The following is a 9,606-nucleotide window of genomic DNA, read 5'->3' on the forward strand; positions in this document are numbered from 1 at the left end:
TTTTTTATTGTCAACCCTCGTCTTTCGTTTTCATTTTTCCTCCTTTGATGACGAATTTGACAAACAGGCCTGTTCTTTTTAAAACTAAATTATTGCAGCAATTCATCTTTCTTCCTCTTCTTTCCTCCTGAAGAGAAAAGGAAGAAAGATTAACTGGTGTAAAAGTTCAACCAAAAAGAACTGACCTAATGAGTTTATACCTAGTTATTGTTATTTGAACACAAAGTTCAAATATTCATTGTTCTGGAAAATAAATAGAAATTTGACTCCAATTTTTTTTGGTCCATTGTATACCTGTGGTAGTCTATCCATCGTAGAGATTCCACTGGTATATAACGGTACTTATAGAAGCTGCCAACCACTCGCTGTGGTGTGCGATGACGTGTACATGTGTGAGTGAGTGTGTGCACGTCGAACGTTGTGCCGTACGACCAAGATAAAATCGCCCAGCGTTTCGTGCGTAGATACATTCCTCGCGTTTTTTCAGCTGTTATCAACCTTACGTGTGGAAGTTTCTCCATAAATAGGATCACGTTAAAAACAAAATCCAATATGAAAAAATATAATTTTTTGTTTAAAATGATATGATCTTTTTCTATAAGAAACAACATTTTTTTTTTGATAGAATTTACCTTTCAATCGTAATGAATACATTTCTCAAATTTAGAAATTATTATATAAAAAATCGGAGTAGAAAGAGCTAATAAGAAGATTGTATTGTAGAATTTTTTCATATGTCTAAAAATGACTTTTTATACAAGGAGACAACAATTTTATTTAAAGTGTATGTATTAGGAGTGTGATTTAATTTTGAGGATTTTGCAAGAGATGATACACACTAATAATATATCAATGTGTCGAAGACACTCCAATCACACAGCTGTTATTTCTTAATGCTTTAATATTACTCTATAATATTTAGTCGTTTACTAACAATGAACACAGTAAGAATCGTGTTTATACCAGTTTGAAAATGGAGCTTCCTAAAGAGCATTTTCAACATACGTTACTTTTTTTTTTTTTTTTTTTTTTGGAAGAAAACGACAGCTGAAGATTATAGAATTTTAATAGAAATTTATGATGATGTTGCTCTATCAATTAAGACATGTGAATATCGATTCTGTCGATTCAAATGTGATGATTTTGTGGTGTTAAATGCTGGAAGATGATTTATTAGCATTATTGGAAAATCTAATACAATCCATTTCAGAACTTGCCAGAGAATTAAATGTTGATCGTTATTAAATACGACAATAGTTATTAAATGTTTATACACTGAAAAAAAAATTATTTAACTCAACAAAATGCTGCGATCGAATATGTGCAAATAAATATCAATGTAATAAGAGCAAAATATTTTGTTCCATTACTATGATGATTTCAAATTTGGCTCAACTAAATTGAGTTATTGCAGACAAAATGTTTATTTGATTTTAGAATATATTTAATTGAATAGGAATTCATTTTGATGATCCATTAAATAGCATTAATTGAGACAACAAAAGGATGCCAAAAAAAAAAAAAATTAATAAAACAATCAAATTTATGTTTAAAATAATATCGTTTACGCTCAACTTTTTTACAGTTAAAATTTGTATACACAATATTATCATGAAATTCATGTTTTATTTGACTACAATTAATTATTGAAAAATGTATAACATCGCCACCAAAATTTGAACCTACGATCTCTAGAACGGTAATCTAATATATTTACGCTGAGCTAATCGCACGCTTGTGATCGCTTGCGAGCCATTACTTATATCTTAACGTTACTTATATCTTCTACTGTAACCATTTTTAATTTCATGCCTCTGCTGACAGTTTAATATTATTAATATTTGAAGAGATTACAACGGAAACGAAATAATGCATGTTTTGATCTTGTCAACTTTTAATCAATATCATCTATTATATACATTGAAAGAAAAAATAGTTGCTGCAGCAAATTAGATGGTTAAATATGGCACAGCATTTTTAATTGGCTGTAGCAATCAATTAAAAATGCCATGCAATATTTTGCCTAATTTGCAGCCAATCTTTTCTTTCAATGTAACAAAACATGTGTGCACGCAAAAATAATATAAGATATCATGTCAAACAAGATATATAGTTAATGCAACAATTTTTTATTCAAACTTCATAACCGTAGTTTTAAAAATTATTCAATGTTAGTTAACGAAAATGATTCAATTTTATTTTGATAGGATTACTATCATTTCTTCAAGAAGTCTTCAAGAAAAATCAGTTAGAGCATCGTATATTTATTTGGAGTCTCGCGAAGTAAATTAAATGCGTTTATATGAGACACATACATATATATATTTTATTGTTTTAAATGCGAGAATTTGTTTGAATGAAACTATATCTTTATTATGTGAGAAATAACGTTTTTATAAATTATATATATTTAAGGCAATCAAATATTATATTTTGTCAAATAAATATATTCTACATTGTATAGATAAATTCTTAAGTAAGACTAACCCAATCTATTATTAATCGTTTATATCAGACTTATAAATATGTTAAGTAAGACTGACTCAATTCATCATTAATTGAAGTATATGAGAGACTTAAATATTTAATTACTTCAACTGTACATCAATTTTGAAAGAAATATTTTTCAGAAAACAATTATTATTTATTGGAAAGTAAGGTTGTTAATATGTTGGGTTAATAATTTTGGACTAATGCGTGAACATATTAATCAATATTTATTTAATCACAGTAAACTATTTAATTATTCTGACTATATATATTTTTTCAAATGACTGAATAACACACACATCATGCTAAACAAAGTTAGTTTTACTTTGAGTATAAGTTAGAGTTCAATCAACACTATTTATAGTCAAACTTACTTAGTAATTTTGGAAAGTTTTAAAATGTTTATTGTGACAAAACGTTGATTTCACATTGTTAATATTGTTTATGCATTATTAATCTAAAACTATTGATCCAACATATTAATGACTTTTCAACAAACAATTAAATTGTATTTTGTGAAAAATGTTTCTTTCAAAATTTATGCACAGTTAAAGTAACTAAATATTTAAGTTTTTCATATACTTCAATTAATAATGAATTGGGTTAGTCTTACTTAAGAATTCGTCTATACAATGTAGAATATATAACTTATTTGACAAAATATTTAGTTGTCTTAAATATATATAATTTATAAAAACGTTATTTCATATAATAAAGCTATAGTTTCAAACAAATTCTCGTATTTAAAACAATAAAATATATTCTCTATATAAACGCATTGAATTGATTCCGTGAGACTATCCAAATAAATATGACGACACTGGTAACTGATTTATTTTCAAAACTATGAAATAGTTGAATCATTTCCGTTAATCAACATTGAATAGTTTGTTAAGCAGACTGCGGTTAAATGCGGTTAAATAAAATTTGTTGCATTAAACAAATCTGCAAACGATTAAATGTGTTAGTTCGTTGAAAAACAAATTTTTTTTGTTTTCAGTGTATTGTATTTCTTACGTATACGTACGGTAACCCTCAGTATCCACAAAGGATTAGTAACAGCGTAACCCTCTCGATTTTCATAATTCAGACGTCTTTTTTTTTTATCCCTTTTCACTTATTAAAATATCTTTTGTGCTACGACGATATTTTAGACTTTCTTTTAGACTCAAAAATTCTTTTTATTTTCAGTCTTCAAATGATGGATTAAAAAAAAATTGGTTAAAATCGATGCATTATAATCTGAGATACAAGCAAAAGAAAATGCTGGGTTACAAATACCCGGATGTGGATAAATGGGGACTTTTTTGAGATGTGGGTAGTGAGAGTATTGTGTGTAAAATATTGTTGCAATAATAAAGTAAAAATAAAATATACTACTAAATAGCCGCAAATCGATATTTTATGTAAGACATTTGTAGATAAATTTGAAATTTAAATTTCGCATGCAAAAAAAATTCTTGATATAATATAGTTTTAGAAGAAAATATCGAAATAAGTAAATGATATTTTAATCTTAGCGAAGGCTCACATTGTGAGCATCCTTCGAAGGACGTTCTAATATATACTATTATCTACAAGGAAATTACAAAGCGTTTAGGTTACAAGATAATCTTTTTATGAATAAAGATCTTTACGCGATAACTTTATCATGCAGTAAAATATTAACGTATTGGATCATAAAGTCGTCTATATCGTATTCCTTAACATTTAAACAAAATTGTAACAAAAGTACTGAAGAGATCAGAAATATTTTTGTAGTTACATTAATTTTGGTTCACTGACAATAAAACAAAATAACATTTTTACAGAAATAAACATTGAATTATTGTATAAATAAATTTTAGTAAATTTTATCTTGAAAAACTTCAATACAAACTTTTTCTTATACAAATATTAAAATCTGTAGTAATTACAAAAGTATTACTACAGATTATTCTTAATGTGTCATTTTATCTTAAATGTAAGTATAAAAAGTAGTAACAACTACTCAATTTTAATATGTTATTTTATCTTAAATGTAGGCACAATATAAAGACCGACAACAAGTACAATTTATTCAACTTTCTCTATTTTTACAAATTTTCCAACAACAACATAACTTAGAAACATTTTGTTAATTTGATGCTATACTCGAAAAGTGTTTAGATATCAGTTATAATCTTGTATTATAATTCAATTATTTATTCACCTTGTTCTGATGACATTTTAGATATTATAAACTGAAATCAGAAAACTTAAATCAGACACTGAATAAAATCAATTTTTACTCGTAAACAAACGGCTCGGAAACAAAACGAAAATAACAATTTAAAGCCATGTTTCCAGCGTCTCCGTGTCGTCACCTTTAAACGAAAAATGTTTCGCTTAAAAAGTATACAATGCAGATTCAACTGTATGAGCTAGTGTTCGAAAATACTATTTGGGAATACCTTCGAGTCATCATTTTGTCTTCGTTTAATATTCAAAAAACAACAAAGACAAAATGATATTCAAAGACATTTTTTCGAATTCAGCCATGGTGGTACAATTTGTCAACACCCTATTCAATTTTTTATTTCAATTTTCTAACTGTCAAAAGAAAAAGTTTGATCTTGATAGATAGATATTCTACTCTATAGGCTACTCTTTAAATAATGTGTTAAAATGATTTATCTTTATTTGGAAAATTATCGAGAGGCAATATTTTAATATCGTACATTTTAAAGGTGACACCGCACAAATGACAATCCTACGCTCTTCAAAGGAACACATAACTACAATATGCGTGTGTTCTGTTCACACAACACAGCTGTCATATATAGGTAGATTATTCACGGGCGCTGAAAGCGAACGCGCATATGCGTTCGTAAATACGACCTTGTGGCTTTACGATCGTTTACAAACTCTTCCGACCTCTTCCGACTCGGGTCGAAGAGAACGGCCAGAGCGTACACACTCGGCGTTATTCCAATTAATCTCGTGCCGTAATATCGTCGATTTATGCGAGCGCGTGTGTATACGTGGGTGATTGCGTAATAACGGGAATAAAAATTCGGTAAATCTTGGTAAACGATACTCGCGCGTTTCGTCGATAAAATATTCGGCATATGTATGACCGCATTTTTTTTCTCCATCAACGATGGACGTTGATGGTCGTCTGAGATTGACTGAGATGTTTCATTGGAATTACATTAGTTAACGTCGTTAACATTATACGACATACAGTGAGAGCAAAAAGTATTCGTACAAAGGAAATTTTTTTATGAAAAAAGTCTTATGTGTGGAAAATAAATATTAATTAGCAATTTTGTACAATGAATATATTCTGTTTTAACATAAACAGCCGAGCTTTGCATGTATTTCTGATATTGGAAGCTAAATTTCTTGACGAATACTTCTTGATCATCCAAACAATACAATTTTTAATTTTCGCTTATTTTTCAGATGACATATTTCCTTTAATTGATACACATTTTTTTGGTATATATAATTTTAAGAAACATAATCTATTTTATTTTTTATGAATAAATTGTTAATTATCCAGCAAGAAATGATCGTCAATTATACGTCGAATTGACGTCATTGGTGCTGAAATCGTATCGATATTCATTCGACATCAATTCGATATTCATTTCTTGCTGGATAATGTTTATTTTTTAAAAATAAAATTTTTTAAAAAATATTTTCTCTATGTGTCCGAATACTTTTTGTGCTCACTGTATATACATATATTCACATTTTTCTCAGCGTATGTGATTGACAAAAAACTGACTGATAGATAGGAAAGCTTACAAGGGAAAGGTACTTTAGAATTTCTTTTAAGAATATGTCCTCAGTGAAAGTAGTTAAATACCGTGAGAAGAAGTTCAGAGCGACGCACTCGGAATAACTTTTCGTTAAAGTTCTGCGAAAACTTCCGTCAATGTATCGCACGATCTCTTGATCGCGAGAGAACACGGGAACATAAAATCCATTAATAAGGACTACTTGTCAAAGATCGCGCGGATCGTAGTTTCGTCACTTATGTCGTAATTTGCAAAGTGAGTAAAGTTTCTTCATCACTGGCAATATGTACGCATACATACCCATACATTCGGATCACCTATAATGATGTAACGCAAATCAAATTTTCACGATCAAACGCGTGAACTGTGAGTAATATTACTCTCGCAATTTGAACATCCAATTAACAAATAAGAAGATACAAAAGTAAATAGATAAATAAATAAAGTTAAGGGAAGAGGAAGAGAGGGGGAATAAAAGCAGCGTCGTGTCCGCGAATTGGCGAATTGGTGCGCGGAAGCGAAATGTGCGAAATTGATGACAATTCATCGCGGAATCGAATTTTTACACGCGAGGAAGTGGCGGCTTTCATCGCGGAGAAGCCAGAAACTCGTTCTCGCAAAGCCGCAAACGCGTTTCAGTCGTCGGCCGAGCTCGTGGTCCTTTCTCCCGTCACATCCGTGTGAAATTTTCGAGTAAATCGTGAAAGGGCGCGATCGGCAATAACCCGTAATAAATCGAATTCCGGCGCGACGAACGCGGAAACACCTGTACGGCAGCTTTGACGTAAAAACTCCGATCTACGCAGAGAAGACGATAAAGGGAATTAACGACGTTTTGTCAAAGTTTAGATTTCCCTGCGCGCACGGCGTTACTCGCTATATCAGCGTTTCGTGCCGCATTTTTAAAGGGGATCGTATACAACGAGAACCATCCCGCTTGTTATTTCGGATAGAATGGGGATCAAGATTAATCGGACAGTATGCTCTCGGAATGATATCTTAATATCCTTCGTACAGAATGATTTAAAGTCTTTGCGTGGCTTTAACTTTTTATAACTTCTATTCTAAATATAATAAAATTTTTTTTCTTTTAAATATTCTATAAAAGGATATTAATCTGTAACAAAAATGAAGATAAAAGATAATAAACAAGTTTTACATGAGATAACTCAGAAGACGCCACACTTTTATTCTTGAATAACTTTTTAATGTATTTATTGAATTGAATTACGAAAGAAATACATATTATTTGTATTCTAGAAATCTTTCTTTATGTATACAAATTAACAAATTAAACTTTTGATATTTGTTTTATTACAAAAAATTGTTATATGCTGCCAAAAGAGATGACATTTTATATACGGTAGTAAAATTCATCTCCTATGGGAGAAGATATACTACAAGCAAATAAATAACATATTTAACGCAATATGGGCGTTCTCTGCATATTTTACTTATCTGAATACACAATCAAGGATTTATAAAAACATACTTTTTTATATTTTGTTAAATATTGTCTTTTTTAATATTGTCACAACAAACTTTTTGATCTGCCATTATCAACACACTTTTGCACAGTCAGAATGGCTAATGTGTTTGTATACTGTATACTGTCTTAAAAAAAATCTATAAACACAAAGTAACGTCTTCTCTCTTGTTATTCTTCCCCCGAGTTATTTTATTACATTTATTCTTAGAATTATTAATTTTCAATATGTTCATCGTTATTATAAAATTGCGAACTAAGTTTTATGACACGTTTTTCAGTTGATTTACAGTAATATACAATAGTTTACAGATCGTTTAAAAAGCTAGGTTGAAAAAATAATTTGTGACTCAAGTTTAAAAGTAAATTGGCTGTGCCATAGGAAGATCACGGAAATAAACATATTTGGTTGAATTAACTGGAATAAGTTTACTAGATTTCTGATTAAATTTACTTAGATTCTGATTATCTCAAATTGGAAATTGATTATTTCACAACCAAAATTCTGATAAATTTAATATCTAAGAAATTTAATAAATTTAATTAGAATCTGGATCGTTCATTTTTCACCACAATTTCAGTTAATTCAACCAAATATGTTTTCTCCGTGAATATCGTTTTTCAATGGCAGAACTAGTGCATATTCAGTGCACATTAAAGTTGTTATATATTATTCTAATCTAATGTCCAAAATTCACTGCCAGCCCTGAAAATCTACAGTTACGTTACGTGTATTATATATTTTCTGACAATAAATTTTGTTACACAGCCTAAATATAAAAGTGAGATATCTCAATTATTTTATCATAGAGCACAATAAAATATATTGAATATTTTGCAGTTTAATTCGTTTCTATATTTTTATTCTATATTTAAACGTACATCTTGTCGATTTGTGTACAAGTTTTGTAGTGCACTGAGTGCGCATTAGTTGTACCTATGAAAAATGCTATGGATCTTAGGCTTGTCTCTACCTGAAATTAACTGTATTACAAGGCAAAAAATATGTCCTATACATATCTGTATAGAATCTTAAAGATAATAATAATTCTCTAGAACCTCTTAAAACTTGTCCTTTTTGAAAATCGGCCTGTATTATCATGCAACATATTAGATTTTTTTCTTAAAAAAGATCTTAGAGACTTAGATTTTTAATAAAAACGAGCCTTTAGCCATGAAATAAAAATCGATCGAGCGCATGAATCTATGGATCCATAAATCTTGTAAAACAAGATCCGCAAATAATTAAGAAACTCCAAACTCTTCCAGTCCATGATGTTTTCTATTGGTGTTATCGAAAAACACGTTTTTACGTATTGTAATATTTTTTTTCAAGTTTATACATAATTTAAATTCAATTTCTACGTACACTAAAGTTATTATTATTACTTTGGAAGAAATCTCAAACGTGTTATAATTGGTTCTTCTCTTTGTACAACTTCTGTGCTTTCTTCTCTTATTATTATTATTATTATTATTATTATTGCAATCAATCCTCGAAATTTCATTCGCTATGTGTCAACTATTGATCGTTGGATTCGAAGATAGAAGAAGAAAAAGAAGAAAAAGAGGGAAAATATATTGGTGAATCGAAAACCGCATGGTAGGTTCTCGTGGGATAATCATAAAGTGACTCGCACAGAGCGGATAGGACACGTCACGTCGGTCGGTCGCGCGTTGATAACTTTCCGCGGAGTCGTTTGAAATATTCGTGAAGGTGCGGCGAGGCGAGCACGCGGCATACAGCTCGACCCTAAAGGCGAGGAGCGTCGAGCGCGGGTAACCGTCGCTCGCTTCTCTCTCGCGTGAATTTAAAGGCGGCTGCTGTCGTCGTCCCCCCGTTCCCCCTCCCCCCCCCCNCTC

General features: G+C 30.2%; 1 protein-coding gene across 1 annotated transcript in view; it reads right to left on the bottom strand.

Annotated features, from left to right (window-relative positions):
• LOC105620588 (coiled-coil domain-containing protein lobo homolog) overlaps positions 1 to 9,606 on the bottom strand; it is a 132,757-nt gene that overhangs the window by 99,901 nt on the left and 23,250 nt on the right. The window lies entirely within an intron of this gene.

Source organism: Atta cephalotes (assembly GCF_000143395.1).
Source record: "Atta cephalotes unplaced genomic scaffold scaffold00027, whole genome shotgun sequence".
Taxonomy (NCBI): Eukaryota; Metazoa; Arthropoda; class Insecta; order Hymenoptera; family Formicidae; genus Atta; species Atta cephalotes.